Source organism: Colossoma macropomum, unplaced genomic scaffold (genome assembly GCF_904425465.1).
Source record: "Colossoma macropomum unplaced genomic scaffold, Colossoma_macropomum, whole genome shotgun sequence".
Taxonomy (NCBI): Eukaryota; Metazoa; Chordata; class Actinopteri; order Characiformes; family Serrasalmidae; genus Colossoma; species Colossoma macropomum.
The window spans coordinates 79,708-98,154 of NW_023495946.1; the positions used below are offsets into that span (position 1 = coordinate 79,708).

Genomic DNA, 18,447 nt, shown 5'->3' on the forward strand with positions numbered 1-18,447 from the left:
GGTAGGAGTGTCTAATAGAGTGGACAGTGAGTGGACACAGTGTTTAAAAACTCCAGCAGCTCTGCTGTGTCTGATCCATTCAGACCAGCGCAACACACACTAACACACCACCACCACGTCAGTGTTACTGCAGTGCTGAGAATGATCCACCACCCAAATAGTACCTGCTCTGTGAGGGTCCATGGGGGTCCTGACCATTGAAGAACAGGGTAAAAGGGGGCTAACAAAGTATGCAGAGAAACAGATGGACTACAGTCTGTAACTGTAGAACTACAAAGTGCACCTATATAGTAAGTGGAGCTGATAAAATGCATTATGATCAAACGGGCAGCCAGATTAGACAATGTTTCCTTTATAAAAAACATCAGGTACACTATTAATTTATTAGACAGTAATGTATGAATGTTTTTGAAAATGTTACTATTTTGCCATGAACTAAACATGAAAGTGGTGCCTGATAGTCAGCTAACATTAGCTAGCGTTTAATAACAGTGGTTAGTGATACATGGCCACTCATACATTCTGAAAAACTAAGAAATGAGAAGAAAATGAAAGGAATTGTACCAAATCTGTTTGGTCTTATTTATACTACATTGTTTTTTGGTGTATTGCATATGTAATGTGCTTTTTGTGATGACAGTATTCCACCCCCCTCTCTCTCTCTCCCTCTCTCTCTCTCTCTCTCTCTCTCTCTCTCTCTCTCTCTCTCTCTCTCTCTCTCTCTCTCTCCACCCTCCCCCTCTCCGACTATGACACATTAACAAACACAGAAGCAGGAAGTCCTTCCTACTCTGTTCAGAGGAAACGAAACTTATCCCAGAGTGCTGCTCTCTCTCTCTCTCTCTCTCTCTCTCTCTCTCGCTCTCGCTCTCGCTCTCGCTCTCTCTCTCTTTCTCTCTCTCTCTCTCTCAGTCTGCGAGGCCAGTATTTCAGTAGATCAGGACCATTTCAGCTGTCCAGTCTGTCTGGATCTGCTGAAGGATCCAGTAACTATTCACTGTGGACACTGTTACTGTATGGTGTGTATTAACAGACATTGGGATCAGGAGGATCAGAGGGGGGTCTACAGCTGCCCCCAGTGCAGAGAGACCTTCACTCCAAGGGCCTGTTCTATGCAGAAACAACATGATGGCTGAAATGTTGGAGAAACTGAAGAAGACAGAACTCCAAGCTGCTCCTCCTGCTCACTGTTACGCTGGACCTGGAGATGTGGAGTGTGATTTCTGCACTGGGAGGAAACGCAAAGCCAGTGAGTCCTGTTTGGCCTGCATGGCGTCTTACTGTGAAGCTCATCTTAAACCTCACTATGATGTTCCTGCTTTGAAGAAGCACAAGCTGGTCAAAGCCTCCACACGACTGCAGGAGAAGATCTGCTCTCAACATAACAAACTGATGGAGATCTACTGCCGCACCGACCAAAGCTGCATCTGTTATTTGTGTACGATGCATGACCACAGAGGCCATGATGCAGTAGCAGCTGTAGCAGAGAGAACCGAGAAACAGGTGAGAAATAGAAATATTTTAGAATCAGTTCATGCTGATTCTGTTTCTGTACTGGTGCTTTATTCCTGTATGAAGTGGATAAGAAAGTGGTAGATTACTTTTTTTCAGCGATGCTGCAAAACTAGTTGTAGTACATAAACATTTCGCCAGCCGACACCCGTCTTTTAGCCTCTCTACAGACTAATAAAGAGCACCCAGTCTCAGAACTGTACAGAACAATATGAACCCTTAAGTCTTTGCTACTATTACTATTCAAATGCTGCAATTTTAGTTTGGTTGATATTTTTGCCTCTAGTCTCAGCTGAAGAAGATTCAGAGGAAATTCCAGCAGAGACTCCAGCAGAAAGAGACGAAGCTGCAGGAGCTGAAACAGACTGTGGTCACTCTTAAGGTGAGTAGTGGGCAGAGATCTGCTGGAGCAGCTGTTTCACAGCTCACTCAGACTCTCCTCCAGTCAGACAGTGAGGAGTCCAGTGTTGGACACTTAGAGATCCTACACAGCCACAATGTGGACAGTCAGTCATCTAGAGTCCCAGTGAGAGAGTGAATGATAGCTGGTGTTTAAATGGAGCTCCATCTTGTGTGTCTGTCTCCTAACAGCGCTCTGCACAGGCAGCAGTGGAGGACAGTGAGAGGATCTTTACTGAGCTGATCCGCTCCATTGAGAAAAAGCGCTCTGAGGCAACAGAGCTGATCAGAACTCAGGAGAAGAACCAGCTGAGACAAACTGGAGAACTCCTGAAGAACCTTCAGCAGGAGATTGATGATCTAAAGAGGAGAAACACTGAGCTGGAGCAGCTTTCAGTCACAGAGGATCACATCCATTTCCTCCAGGTAACAATCACTCACCTACAGAGGAACCTGCTCCTCAGAGAGGCTCTAAAATGGTTCTTCATTAAAAGAGTAAGCCAGTAATTTTCAAACTGCTGGATCTAGATTGTTCTGTCGATTATCACAGACAATAATATTGATGTTTCTCTGTATATCAAACAGAACAGAACCCGCTGACTCTAAACTCATTCATAGTAGAAGCCGGTCAGCAGTTGCTGAACTGCTTGAATAAATAAATATGAGGCAAATTCCAAACATACACCGTTATGCTGTATCAGATGAGGTGTCAGGTTGAGGTAGATGGAGAGAATGTCTGTACTGACTGAACTCAGCAACTGATGGAGAGAATAAATATTACTTTGGAAAATATCAAAGTAAAACAAGAATTAATCCAGTAAGGTCTTTATCTGGATTTTTAAATTTAATTGTAAGACGAGTATCTTGGAGATTGAGGTCTAATTTGGTGTGAGATCATCTTTTACTCTTGTAGACCTTCATCATTCTGTTGTGTCTCTGTAGAGTTTCCCGTCTCTGAGTGTCTCTTCAGGATGTGAGGACTCCTCCAGCATCACTGTCCATCAACATCCCTCATTTGATGGAGTGAGGAAATCTCTCTCTGATCTGAAAGAGAGACTAGAGGAATTCTGCAAGGAGGAGTTCAGTAAAGTCTCTCCACATGGTAAGAGGAGCTTCTGCTGCAAATGACACATTTTATCCCACTTTAAACATCATTTTAATCTCCTTCATTCATTCTGTTAAATCAGTGTGTTTGTGTGTCTCCACAGCTGCAGCAGTTCAGAAGATTTTATCCTCAGAGCCAAAAACCAGAGATTTTCTACAGTGTAAGAACAACACACACACACACACACACACACACACACACACACTCACACACAGACACACATACACACACGCACACATACACACACATACACACACACACACACACACACTCACATGCACACACACTCACACACACACCTACTCACACATACACACACACACACACACACACACACTCACTCACACATACACAGACACACACTCTCACACACACACACACACACTCACACATACACGCACACACACACTCACTCACACATACACAGACACACACTCTCACACACACACTCACACACACACTACAAACACACAGACACATTCGGACACTCACACATACACACACACTATCTCACACTCATACACACAGATACACACTGACACAGACTCACTTTCATACACACACACACACAAATAAACACACACACTCACACTCACTCACACACAGACACACACACAGACACACACAGATACACACACTCACACTCAAATACACACACATTCACACACTCACTCACACACATACACACACACACACACAGATATTAATTTAGACAGTAAATTTTCCTGATTCAATGTTTCCTTTTAAATCAGAATAAACCTTAAACAGCCAGGAAGATGCAGCATTTTAGGTCACTGATGACAAAATGATGTCTGGAGGTTTGAATATGATCACAGCATTTTTCCCTGGTTGGTCATTAAACAATCAAAATACTCTACATTTGTATTTTATATTTATATTGTATTTGTATTTATGTAACAATAGAAATGTAGAAATAACGACTGAGAAGCATATTTTATTTATAATAAACCAATGAAATGTGTTTTTGTTATTATTTTAGATTTCTGTCGACTGACTCTGGATCCCAACACTGTAAATCATAGACTTGTTCTGTCTGAGCAGAACAGAGTGGTGAAGAACAGAGGAGGAGAGCAGCGTTATTCTGACCATCCAGACAGATTTGACTACTGGAATCAGGTGTTGTGTAAGGAGAGTGTGAGTGGACGCTCTTACTGGGAGGTCGAGTGGAGTGATTGGGTGTTCATATCAGTGTCATATAAAGGGATCAGCAGGAAAGGTTTGGGTGATGAGAGCAGGTTTGGACACAACAATCAGTCCTGGAGGCTGGACTGTTCTAACTTTCTCTCTTTCTGGCACAACAACATTAAGACTGAGCTCTCAGCTCCATCATCCTCCAGAATAGGAGTGTATGTGGATCACAGTGCAGGAACTCTGTCCTTCTACAGCGTCTCTGACACAATGACCCTCCTACACACAGTCCGCACCACATTCACTCAGCCTCTCTACGCTGGGTTCTGGGTTGGTAGAGGAGCTGTGAGGTTGTGTGATCTGAAATGAGTGTCTATTGTAAGTGATGGATACATTTCCGGTTGATTCATAAATGATTTACATTAAGACCTTCAGACCAAAGCAATCAAATTGTGTTGATGTATATATTTTTCATGGATTTGACAATATTGCATGTAAAACTCATGAGAGTGAGCGAGAGAGCGAGACAGAGAGAGAGAGAGAGAGAGAGAGAGCTTGATCTGACTTTTCTAGTTGTGATGTAAACATGCTGCAAAAGACAGAGTTGCCCTTTATTTTAGTGTGAATTACTGGCCACCTGTTAAAATCTAATCCGATCTTAATCCAAAGATTTATTAATCTAAACTAACCAAATCTGATTACTCTCTTACTTTTGGACTGTTTGTCTTCTAAACCGTGTGTTGTGTTCAGAAGAAAACAGCTTCAATAAGATGAATCTCATTGTGTTTGTTAATAAACAGTGTGTTGTCTGTATTAAGAGGACTTGTGTGTATTTAGAGACGCCCTTTTTATCAGGATTGTCTTTTCCTGTAAGATTCTCCACAAGGGGGAGCTATTAGCACTCAAGTAAGTTTTAGTGGTAAGAAACTAATGGCTGTATACAGTCATATAAAGGGCTGGTTTGGGCTGTAGAGGTTGCTGATGACGTCACTATAAACACACTGACGAGACTTGATCACCATATTAATAACCACTGTACTGTAAAACGAATGATCGTCTATGGACGAAATGTCAACGTCCCCAAAAATACAGATATAACTATAATATGCTGATGTGTTCTGAGTTTTCCTGAAACAGTATCCAATTTATGGTTTGTGGCAACACATTTAATGTGTAAATATCCCTGTCAAATTTAATTTTTTTTTATAAATATAACCTATCATCTATCTATAATCTGGGTTTTATGATCCATTATTTCATTATTTGACTTTTTTACATACTCAAAATGGGCTGTATGAATTTGTAAGAACAAATCCCAAATCAGAGAACACTAGTGAACGTCACAATCTCTGTGAAAACTGCGTAAGTGGGTTTTAAGAAGAGATTTCTTCTTAGGATCGGTTGGTGAATGAGGCCCATTGTTGCGATCATTAGTGAGCTAACTAAATTAGCTTTTAATAACTTAGTTATTGAAAGTTAGCTTGGTAAATTAACTTGGTCAAATTAAACAGGATTGTGTGATTATGTGTGAAAATAAATGCACTTCTACAGGTGCTGATATCCAGTCATGGACAGTAGTGAAGAAAATGTAATTCGTTGCTGTACTTAAGTAGTTTTTTCGTGTATCTGTACTTTACTGATGTTTTTCCATTTTGGCTGACTTTTTACTTTCACTCCACTACATTTCATAGTCAAATATCTTACTTTTACTCCGCTACATTATGAGAAATCTGTCGTTCCTTTTGGTTTATGTGTGTATAAAAACGTAACGTCAAAACGAAAGAAGCGTGAAACAAGAACACCAATCAGGGCACAGCGCACTGTGTTTTGAGCTTGTTTTGACCTGTTGGTCATACCGACCCAGTGCAGCACACGGTTCAACGTCAGTGCAGCAGCGTAAAATTTTGGGAGAGTCTATTCAACATAAATGATGAACTAACCTAACTTTGTGTAAACAGACCACAATATAGAAATATGTACACATATGCAGTTGTGACTGAGGTCTTTTTTCTGAATTTATACAAACACATTTCATTTTATAGTAAATTAGTTTTGTCCAGTTTATGTTTATGAACCGAGACCTACAGATGCAGTTTAGTAAAGGAAACTCATTTGTGAATCTGAGTTTAAAGTTTTTATTAAACTTAAACTTGAAAATAAATCTTAAACTGAAACTTCACAAAAAGGTTATTTCAGAGCCACTCAGTTCTACCTGATGGAAACTGTTTGCCTTCAGTGTTTTGTGTTTATGATAATTTTAATAGACATCAGCGTCACTAATTAATGACTCTATTAAAAGACTGGTTTACCAAGAGAGACACTGGAGTATTTTTACCTAAACTGAGTTAATGAAGCGAGTCTTGTTATTAAAATGATAACAGGACATCAGAGCCATAATTAATCTTTTAGTACTTTTACTTTTGATACTTAAGTACATTTGAAGGCAAATACTTTTGTACTTTTACTGAAGTGGAGGTCTAAAGGGAGTAACTTCTACTTTTGCTGCAGTAATATTTTACCTTGGGTATCTCTACTTTAACTCAGGTACATGGTTTGTGTACTTCGTCCACCACTGCTGAATTAGCAGAGATTTGATAATAGACCTTGTGTGTGAAATGTGTCCTCAGTAGTGCCTCCCTCCATGTGAGATTCAGCAGCCAATCAGTGCACAGCGAACGAATCAGGCCCAGTCAGCTAAGTGGAGGTTGTAGTTACGTGGATCTTTCGGAGGAAAAGCAGATCTGGATTGGGGTCCCTATTCCTCTATCTGGGTATCTCTAGTGTTAGCTTTAGCATTAGCTCATCTAAAGGAGCGATCCCTTTCACTCAAAGCCTCCTCATCTGACCTGAAATCCTGCCGTTAAAGTCCAGCTAACATTGTTTCTACTATGTTTTTGGTGTAAACTGGTGTTAAACTGGCTAACGGTCGTACTTTCTCAATTCTTAGATGAACATCAGCACTGAAAGTTTTATGAATCCAGTTTGTTTTTGAGCAATAATAAAATGTTTAAACTGTGCTCCTCTGGACATTAGTCTGTTCCTGGACGTTAGTCTGTTCCTGGACGTTAGTGTGTTGACATAACTGCTATGGACACTATGCACTTTTATCTATATTTTGTCTCTGCCATAAAGCTTTATACCCAAAAGCTCTAAGCCACCACTGATTTATCTACAGCATCTCTAACACAATCACCCTCCAACACACAGTCCACACCACATTCACTCAGCCTGTCTAAGAAAAACACACCTCCTTGAAACAAATGTGTTTTATTCATAATGTATTGTATATTGATCTGAATGTATATGCTATGTACATGTGTTTGTGTAATTTCTTATAATGGAGATTTTACTGATCTTTTTACAGTTTACTCTCTCTCTCTCTCTCTCTCTCTCTCTCTCTCTCTGTCTATGACACTTTTGCAAAAATAAAAACAGGAAGCCACTCCTAATATGTCCAAGGAAAGTGAAAACGATCTCAGAGTGCTGCTCTCTCTATCTCTCTCTCTCTCTCTCAGTCTGTGAGTGCAGAAAAATGGCAGAGGCCAGTATTTCAGTAGATCAGGACCAGTTCAGCTGTCCAGTCTGTCTGGATCTGCTGAAGGATCCAGTGACTATTCACTGTGGACACAGTTTCTGTATGGTGTGTATTAACAGACACTGGGATCAGGAGGATCAGAGGGGGGTCTACAGCTGCCCCCAGTGCAGAGAGACCTTCACTCCGAGGCCTGTTCTACGCAGGAACAACATGCTGGCTGAAGTGGTGGAGGAAGTGAAGAAGAAACTCCAAGCTGCTCCTCCTGCTCACTGTTACGCTGGACCTGGAGATGTGGAGTGTGATTTCTGCACTGGGAGGAAACGCAAAGCCATCAAGTCCTGTTTGGTGTGTCTGGCGTCTTACTGTGAAGCTCATGTTCAGTCTCACTATCAGTCTCCAACGTTTAAGAAGCACCAGCTGGTCAAAGCCTCCACACGACTACAGGAGAAGATCTGTTCTCAACATGACAAACTGATGGAGATCTACTGCCGTACTGACCAAAGCTGCATCTGTTATTTGTGTACGATGCATGACCACAAAGGCCACGATACAGTGGAAGCTGCAGCAGAGAGAACCGAGAAACAGGTGAGAAATAGAAATATTTTAGAATCAGTTCATGCTGATTCTGTTTCTGTACTGGTGCTTTATTCCTGTATGAAGTGGATAAGAAAGTGGTAGATTACTTTTTTTTCAGCGATGCTGCAAAACTAGTTGTAGTCCATAAACATTTCACCAGCCGACACCCGTCTTTTAGCCTCTCTACAGACTAATACAGAGCACACAGTCTCAGAACTGTACAGAACAATATGAACCCTTAAGTCTTTTGCTACTATTACTATTCAAATGCTGCAATTTTAGTTTGGTTGATATTTTTGCCTCTAGTCTCAGCTGAAGAAGATTCAGAGGAAATCCCAGCAGAGACTCCAGCAGAAAGAGACGAAGCTGCTGGGAGCTGAAACAGGCTGTGGTCACTCTTAAGGTGAGTAGTGGGCAGAGATCTGCTGGAGCAGCTGTTTCACAGCTCACTCAGACTCTCCTCCAGTCAGACAGTGAGGAGTCCAGTGTTGGACACTTTGGGATCCTACACAGCCACAATGTGGACAGTCAGTCATCTAGAGTCCCAGTGAGAGAGTGAATGATAGCTGGTGTTTAAATGGAGCTCCATCTTGTGTGTCTGTGTCCTAACAGCGCTCTGCACAGGCAGCAGTGGAGGACAGTGAGAGGATCTTTACTGAGCTGATCCGCTCCATTGAGAAAAAGCGCTCTGAGGTAACAGAGCTGATCAGAACTCAGGAGAAGAACCAGCTGAGACAAACTAGAGAACTCCTGAAGAAACTGCAGCAGGAGATTGATGATCTAAAGAGGAGAAACACTGAGCTGGAGCAGCTTTCAGTCACAGAGGATCACATCCATTTCCTCCAGGTAACAATCACTCACCTACAGAGGAACCAGCTCCTCAGAGAGGCTCTAAAATGGTTCTTCATTAAAAGAATACACAACAGAGACAGTGTCTTGCCAGTAAAGAAGCCATTCCACTTCCTTTGCCTACTGTCTAGAATCCATGGTGATCCTTTGAAAGAAGCACTCATCATTACACGGGTAATGAATTACCACTAATTCCTCTTTGTGAAGAACTCGCATCTCTGAAAGAATGAATTATACAGATTTACAGCTTCATTTATGAAAACTGGAGAATTTGGTAAAATGTGTACAATTAGAACTGTTGTCAAAGTGTGTATTTGTAAAGTCCAGGCCAATAGAAGGGAGCAGAGAGCCAGGAATGAGTAATTAGAGGTAAGCAATTGCACCTTACTTAAGGGGTGCTCAGACACTGCTCACTGCTCAGTCTTGAGTTCAAGTTATATTGGTATCTGTTTTGTTTTTCGAGTCTTTGTTTTCTCTAGTTGTTCTCTAGTGCAAGTATAAAGAAAAAGAAAAAAAATGTTTAAATGTACTGTCTGTGGTAATGCACTGCAGATGCAAAGAAAACTACTGGAGTAAAGCAATAATTAATCCAGCAATGTCTATATCTAAGTTTTTTTTATTTACTTCTAAGAGGCGTGCCATGCAGTTTCACTTTCATATGTGGTTTTAGTCTAATTTGGTCTGAGATCGTCTTTTACTCTTGTAGAATTTCATCATTCTGTTGTCTCTCTGTAGAGTTTCCAGTCTCTGAGTGTCTCTTCTGGATGTGAGGACTCCTCCAGCATCACTGTCCATCAGCATCCCTCATTTGATGGAGTGAGGAAATCTCTCTCTGATCTGAAAGAGAGACTAGAGGAATTCTGCAAGGAGGAGTTCAGTAAAATCTCTCCACATGGTAAGAGGAGCTTCTGCTGCCACATTGTACACATTTTATCCCACTTTAAATATAATTTTTAAGTATTTTTCTGATCTTTTTAATCTCCTCTTCATTCTGTTAAATCAGTGTGTTTGTGTGTCTCCACAGCTGCAGCAGTTCGGACCATCTTATACTCAGAGCCAAAAACCAGAGAAGATTTTCTACAGTGTATGAACAACACACACACACACACACACACACACACACACACTCACACACACACACACACACATACACACTAACACAGATACACACACACACACACACACACCACACTCACACACACACACACACACACACACACACTCACAATCACACACACATACATACACTAACACGCACACACACATACACAACAAACAGAGTACACACACACAAACAGACACATACAGTACACTCACACACACACAAACACACACACACACACTCAGAATAAACCTTAAACAGCCAGGAAGACGCAGCCTTTTAGGTCACTGATGACAAAATGATGTTTGGAGGTTTAAATATGATCACAGCATTTTTCCCTTGTTGGTCATTAAACAATCAAAATACTCTACATTTGTATTTTATATTTATACTGTATTTGTATTCCTTCATTCATTCTGTTCAAATCAGTGTGTTTGTGTGTCTCCACAGCTGCAGCAGTTCAGACCATCTTATCCTCAGAGCCAAAAACCAGAGAAGATTTACTACAGCGTATGAACAACACACACACACACACACCCACACACACACACATACACACACACATACACACACACTCTCACACACACACTCACTCACACACATACACACACACTCACACACTCACACACACCACACACACTCACACACACATACATACACACACACATACACACAAACTCACACAAACAAAAACACACTACACACACATACAGTACACACATAAACACACACTCACATACAGCACACTCACACACACAAACACACACATACACTCACATACAGTGCACTCAAAAACACACTCACACACACATACACTCATACGCACTCACACTATGAACACACATACACACACACTCACACACACACACTCACTCACACACATACACACACACTCACACACACATACACGCACACACATACACACACACTCACACAAACAAAAACACACATACACACACACGCACACACCCAAACACACACACACACACACACACACACCGACACACAAACACTCGCACACACACTCACACACACACACACACTCGGAATCTACCTTAAACAGCTAAGACGTAGCATTTTAGGTCACTGATGACAAAATGATGTCTGGAGGTTTAAATATGATCACAGCATTTTTCCCTTGTTGGTCATTAAACAAGCAAAATACTCTACATTTATATTTATATATATTTGTATGTTTGTAACAAAATAGAAATGTAGAAATAACAACTGAGAAGCATATTTTATTTATCATGAATTCATTCTGTGAATAAACACCTGAAATGTGTTTTCATTATTTTAGATTTCTGTCGACTGACTCTGGATCCCAACACTGTAAATCATCAACTCAGTCTGTCTGAGCAGAACAGAGTGGTCAAGTACAGAAGAGGAGAGCAGAGTTACTCTGACCATCCAGAGAGATTTGACTACTGGCCTCAGGTGTTGTGTAAGCAAAGTGTGAGTGGACGCTGTTACTGGGAGGTCGAGTGGAGTTACTGGGTGTCCATATCAGTGTCATATAAAGGGATTTGCAGGAAAGGACGGGGTGATGAGAGCAGGTTTGGATGCAACAGTCAGTCCTGGAGTCTGATGTGTTCATTCTCACTTCTCACTTTCTGTCACAACAACATTAAGACTGAGCTCTCAGCTCCATCATCCTCCAGAATAGGAGTGTATGTGGATCACAGTGCAGGAACTCTGTCCTTCTACAGCATCTCTGACACAATGACCCTCCTACACACAGTCCACACCACATTCACTCAGCCGCTCTACGCTGGGTTTGGAGTTGGTAGAGGAGCTGTGAGGTTGTGTGATCTGAAATAAGTGTCTGTTGTATATGATGGATAATTTTCAGACAAATTCATAAATGATTTACATTAAGACCTTCAGACTAAAGCAATCAAATTATATTGATGTATATATTTTTAATGGATTTGACAATAATGCATGAAAACTCATGAGAGTGAGCGAGAGAGCGAGAGAGAGAGAGAGAGAGAGAGAGAGAGAGAGAGAGAAGAGAGCTTGATCTGACTTTTCTAGTTGTGATGTAAACATGCTGCAAAGGACAGAGTTGTCCTGTATTTTGGTGTAAATTACTGATCACCTGTTAAAATGTAATCTGTATCTTAATCCAAAGAATTATTAATCTAAACTAATCAAATCTGATTAATCTCTTCCTTTTGGACTGTTTGTCTTCTAAACCACATGTTGTGTTCAGAGGAAACAGCTTCAATAAGATGAATCTCATTGTGTTTGTTAATAAACAGTGTGTTGTCTGTATTAAGAGGACTTGTGTGTATTTAGTGACGCCCTTTTTATCAGGATTGTCTTTTCCTGTAAGATTCTCCACAAGGGGGAGCTATTAGCACTCAAGTAAGTTTTAGTGATAAGAAACTAATGGGCTGTATACAGTCATATAAAGGGCTGGTTTGGGCTGTAGAGGTTGCTGATGACGTCACTATAAACACACTTGATCGCCATATTAGTAAACACTGTACTGTAAAACGAATGATCGTCTATGGACGAAATGTCAACATCCCCAAAAATACAGATATAACTATAATATGCTGATGTGTTCTGAGTTTTCCTGAAACAGTATCCAATTTATGGTTTGTGGTAAGACATTTAAAGAGTAAATATCCATGTAAAAGTTTTCTTTTTTGATTAATACAACCTAATCTAGGCTATGTATTTCATAGGGACCCCCACAGGACCCTCACAGAGCAGGTATTATTTGGGTGGTGGATCATTCTAAGCACTGCAACGACACTGACATGGTGGTGGTGTGTTAGTGTGTGTTGTGCTAGTCTGAGTGGATCAGACACAGCAGTGCTGCTGGAGTTTTTAAACACCTCAGTGTCACTGCTGGACTGAGAATAGTCCACCAACCAAAAATATCCAGCCAACGGCGTCCTGTGGGCAGCGTCCTGTGACCACTGATGAAGGACTAGAGGATGACCAACACAAACTGTATGTTTCCTTTTACTACAGCAAACAGGTTTTGGGGAGCAGGACGCTGACATTACTGCTACTGAAAGCTGGTTGGTTGGTGAACAGAACAGCTCATTGGCTGAATGAAGCAGTTTGTGGTCAGTGAAGTTGTGAACACACAGTAAGCGCCGTTATAAAGTTCTACTATAACTTCAGTTCAAAAGTGCTCAGAAATATAACAGCAGTATAAAAATGTTTTTGTTGTTCTGAGTTCAGACAATTAATATATATTTCTGTTTAAATGTTTTAAGCATTTTCAAACTATGATTTTGCTCAAATGCCCCATAGTAACCCATTCATGTTGGACTTGCTTGTGGGTGCCCTCTAGTGTTGATAAACACAAAAAACAATACAGAGTGGCAATTCTCCTCTCTATACATTCTCTGCTAATAACTCAAAAATGATAAGGAGGGCCCCCTGGTGGCCATAGGGCTCCATACAGCTGCATATGTCTGTTACCAACATCAATAACACTGTTTAAATAGACTTGAAAAGAGGTTTAAAAACAATGCACCAAATAACAGACGCTGCAGTCAGGAGGAGGCAGAGAGAGCTTAGTATGATTTTAACAGTATTCTAAAAGCTAACAGATGTGCTCGTACATTTAGGCTGTTTAATCTGATGATTTTATCCTGAAATGATAGTGGAAGGTTTGGGTACACCGGACACAGTAAAAACATCCATCTTTTTATTGGTTATTTTCATGTACACTGCTGTTCAAAAGTTCAGAATCACTCGTCATATTAGTCATTTTTGTTATTTTATGTACAGTAACAACTTACATAATGTAGATTTACATATTATAAATGACTCACCCCAAGATATTTAAGATGTTTAAGTTATTTAACATATTCAAGCATTAGGATCAACAAAATATTATTAAATGATAAATCACAAACATTAATTCTGAGTCAGGTTCTTCAAATTTTAACACCACTTTTGAAAAACAACACATCTGAATATTAAATTTTAAATATTATTACTGGATATTAAATTATAATGTAATTCTTGGTGCTATAGATCTTTCTGAGTGATTTCACAGGGCTGTTCAGCTCTGTTGGTCATTCTGGAAACATCAATAAACATCTTTTTAACAATTTAGTGTCCTAATAATTATGTGAGATTTGTGAAGTTGCACTGTACTAATACATCAGAATCATTTCACCAATTTTTGTTCAGGAAATAAGTTTTATTTTACTGGGGAAAAGAAAATCTGTCAGTGTTTGTGAGCAGCGCTTTAAGCGTCTCCTCTCAGCTGCAGAGGATTCAAACAGCACCGTCATCGTGAGAGAAGCTGAAGCTACGTTAGCAGCGCTGAGGTAAATTCAAACATGTCCTAAATGAGGTGCAGCTGCACAAAAACATCAGGTACTGTATTTATTTATTAGACAGGGATGCATCAGAGACTATTAGCCTTCAGCAGAAAGCTAAACACAAGCTACAGTGAGCACTGTTAAAATAGCTATTAGCCTTTAAGCTAGCGCCATGTTAACTCCGGTGTTTTGAGATTTTTTCTCTCTTTCACTTTTTATAGCTTTGTTTTGACAATTTGATGATAATTAAATTAATCTCTATCATATTTGCTGCAGTTTCTTAGAAAAGTTAGTGTTTGTGCCTCGTATTCAGCAAACTAACCAATGTTAGCTTCTTTAGCTGGCTAACCAATGTTAGCTTCTTTAGCTGGCTAACCAATGTTAGCTTCCTTAGCTGGCTAACCAATGTTAGCTTCTTTAGCTGGCTAACCAATGTTAGCTTCCTTAGCTGGCTAACCAATTAGCTTCCTTAGCTGGCTAACCAATGTTAGCTGACCATAGATATTCATTCCTAGAATGCGTTGTCTGTTGATCTCTATCTGTTTTGTTATAATCCTCAGACACAGATTAATCCAGGCTGCACGGATCTGCTCTCGGTAGCTTTATTACTTTAATAACTGATTGAGCTAATTAGCCGTCCAGACCAACAGGAAAGTATTCAGTCTGCACCTGACGCTAAAAACTGAGTTTAGCGCGAGAAACACAATCAGACACATCAGCAAATCCATCAATGTGTGAATCACTTCTAATATTAATACACATAGAAATAAAATAAACCCCCCAAAACACAGTAAGAAGGACGGGGGCTAAAGTTGGTTTCCTATTCACCAGCTTCTTGTTCGAGTTTTCCCGTTCTACCTTAAATGGTGCAGCTGTCACTTTCTGGTGCCGGAAGCTGCACCATTTAAGGTGGAACGGGAAAATTCAAACAATAAGCTGACTGATGCACCATTTAAGGTGGAACTGGAAAATTCGAACAATTTTTTTTTTTGTGTATGTGCTGTTTGTGTTATTGTTAAACTGGATATTTTACTGAACTTTTTACACACACACACATACACACACACACACTCACACACACACAGATGTGTCTCCTTTAACCACACATGTGCACTGGCAGGAGGGGCATGCACAGATTAAACAAACACCTAAGGCTTAGCCTGAGATGAGAATATTTTCATATAATTTAAGCTGAGAAAATTTACTGTATTGCATAAGTAAATATTACTTAATGCAATACCAGCATATATTATTTCCATACTTAAGAAATATGTCTATTCATATAGCCAGGTAGGAATTTACCACCTTTGACACCTTTAACTTGGCACCTTTAATCTGAACTCAACTAACCAACTAACTCAACCCAACTAGGGAGGAAAGTGAATTTTAACCCCTTATAATCCCAGATTTATTACATGCTAAGGCTTATTAAAGCAATAAGCCAAGAGAGGCTGTGCATTATGGTCTCAAGTGGCTTATTGCTTTTATAAAATGGTGGCCAACATGAACTATGATAAAATACACACCTTTTCAGACAATAACTTGAGTTATTATCAATAATAATCAACATAAACAAGTATTCTGCCAAGAAATGTAGTTCCTATAGAGTACAGTACCGCTGCCAAGCAACCATGGCCTGCTGAATGAGAACGTTCGGTCGCCCATCGCTGTATATTGCAGTCATTTCATAAACTTTTTAACCTTTTGTTGTATAACAGTGAACATATGATAACAGAACTGTTTAATGTAAAAACTTTCACTTATAAGTAATTGTTGGTCACCAAATCACCACCGTGAGTCTTATTTGGCTCCCTGCTCCCTACATAGTGCCCTACCTAGTAATTTAAACACTGGATCCTGCAGCCCAACAGTGAATAATATAGCTGAAATAGTCATTTGAGATTCAGCAACATTCATACTCGATAAATGATGCACTGTTTGGCTGTGGAGGCGAGAACTTCTAAACTTTCATAGCTAGAACACTATTTAGGGAGTACAGAGCAGTTTGGGATTCCGCCTGGGTTTGACGCAACTTCTGACTGAAACACGAACATTTGAAGTGTGTAAAACATTCAAGTGACATCTTTAGATTTTATACTGCCGTTTTACAGTTAATCAGACTGTAATTACTTTTATTTAAGCCTGTGATATTAATGATGGAGTTGTTTAGGACAGTACTCTGTCCTTCTCACACAACAGCATTCAGACTGAGCTCTCAGCTCCACCATCCTCCAGAACAGGAGTGTATGTGGATCACAGTGCAGGAACTCTGTCCTTCTACAGCATCTCTGACACAATGACCCTCCTACACACAGTCCACACCACATTCACTCAGCCGCTCTACGCTGGGTTTGGAGTCGGTCCGGGATCGTCCATTAAACTGTGACTCAAAATGCTTAATATCAACTTTTATATCACACTTTTATGCTGTCTTGCTGTTTATTTTATCTCTACCGGTTGTCAGCCCTGTCCTACATTCAACTCAATATTTAGGCATATTCGTCATAATGGCCACAAGTGTTAGCATTACATCAAGGCATGTTTCATGACATTATGGTTTCCACACTGGTGAAATGTTCAGTAAAACTAGAGTGTCTGTGGCTCTTTTTGGTGTATTAAACAATGAGAGGGCTGCACTGTTCAGCAAAAAATCTGATTTACAAAATCTTCTACTTACCCAGATATTTGGTATCCAAATTTTGCTTGTTTGGTTTAGCGCTGGAGCTGCAAAGCTAATGTTGATTAACACTAGAAGCCAAAGTCATTGAGATCTTTTCTGCAAATACATCCCCAGTACATTTCTCAGCCTGCTCAAAATGCATGCGGGCCTCAATTAAGGACGCACAGAGTTGTCAATGTGGTTTAAGACACAAACATTGTGAACTTAACCTAACCCTAGCTGAATTCAGCAGGCAATATTCCTTTAATAAGGTGGCAAAAAACATCAGGTACAGTATTCGTTTATACAGTAATGTATAAGACCAGTGTGCAAAATACTCCTTGGTTTTTGGGGGGTCCCATGTTGGCTGACTACTCCAGCGTTGACTAACTGCTAACTCACTTGCCCTAGCAGCGCTGATGCTTCATTGGCACCAAAATGTTTGGTTCAACAGTTCTTCTTCTGCAAATGCTCTTTTCTGGTTTGGTATCCTGCTCTTCCACACATTAACTAAGATCTTACTCATCTCTTCTAGTGTCTTTGGTTTGAGAAATGAATAATAATTCACTCTTTCTACCAAACTCTTGCGAAATTGGGCAGGTTTTCAGATTTACAAATATGCTACGGCATGTTGTACGGTTTTTCAGAGGTGTCCCGGGCATGTTTACAGTTGCTAGGCTATGAAGGACCAACAGGGTGAACTAATCTGCTACAGCGCCACCCTGAGGCTGACCAGGGCTGCATGGTTAGGAATATTAATTGTGAAGTAGGATGAATAATGACCTTTCCTGAATTTGTATTTGAGTGTCTATTTTACCCTAACAAACAGCATAACTTCATAACAAGTTTGTTTTCAGGGAACCCCCTGTATTTTGATTTTGAGACAGTCAGGGGTTCCAAAACGATAGCTATCATTAACTGACAGTGGCTAGTTATGCAGATCACTTGCACCTTTTTTAAAAAACCAAGACATGAGAAAGGAATAAAAGTAGTTGTAACAAATTTGTTTTGTCTTATTTGTAATGTATTGTATTTAGTCGTATAGTATGTGTGTGTTTTTTCCGTGATGTCAGCCATTCCTTCTTCTCCTCTCTCTCTCTCTCTCTCTCTCTCTCTCTCTCTCTCTCCACCCTCTCTCTCTTTACCACACTTATAAACAAACACAGAAATGGGAAGCCACTCCTACTCAGTTTGGAGAAACGAAACTGATCTCAGAATGCTGCTCTCTCGCTCTCTCTCTCTCTTTCAGTTTGCAGGAAA

At 40.2% G+C, this 18,447-nt stretch overlaps 2 pseudogenes; both read left to right on the forward strand.

Moving 5' to 3' along the window:
- The first annotated feature begins 811 nt into the window (after window positions 1-811).
- On the forward strand, window positions 812-4,984 carry LOC118803704 (annotated as a pseudogene).
- A 2,693-nt stretch (window positions 4,985-7,677) lies between these two features.
- Window positions 7,678-13,087, forward strand: LOC118803697 (annotated as a pseudogene).
- The last annotated feature ends 5,360 nt before the right edge of the window (window positions 13,088-18,447 follow it).